A 619-nucleotide genomic window follows, 5' to 3' on the forward strand; every position below is an offset into this window, starting at 1 on the left:
ATCCTCACCCTCATCCTCATCCTCATCCTCACCCTCGTCCTCACCCTCATCCTCATCCTCATCCCAGTCCCCATCATCATCCTAATCCTAATCCTAATCCTAACCCTCATTCTCATCCACATCCTCATCCTCATCCTAATCCTAAACCTAACCCTAATCCTAATCCTAATCCTCATCCTCATCCTCATCCTCACCCTCGTCCTCACCCTCATCCTCATCCTCATCCTCACCCTCGTCCTCACCCTCATCCTCATCCTCATCCTCACCCTCGTCCTCACCCTCATCCTCATCCTCATCCTCACCCTCGTCCTCACCCTCATCCTCATCCTCATCCTCACCCTCGTCCTCACCCTCATCCTCATCCTCATCCTCACCCTCGTCCTCACCCTCATCCTCATCCTCATCCTCACCCTCGTCCTCACCCTCATCCTCATCCTCATCCTCACCCTCGTCCTCACCCTCATCCTCATCCTCATCCTCACCCTCGTCCTCACCCTCATCCTCATCCTCATCCTCACCCTCGTCCTCACCCTCATCCTCATCCTCATCCTCATCCTAATCCTCATCCCCATCCCAATCCCCATCCTCATCCTTATCCTAATCCTAATCCTCATCCTAA

Source organism: Lupinus angustifolius, chromosome LG18 (genome assembly GCF_001865875.1).
Source record: "Lupinus angustifolius cultivar Tanjil chromosome LG18, LupAngTanjil_v1.0, whole genome shotgun sequence".
In the NCBI taxonomy this organism is placed as follows: domain Eukaryota; kingdom Viridiplantae; phylum Streptophyta; class Magnoliopsida; order Fabales; family Fabaceae; genus Lupinus; species Lupinus angustifolius.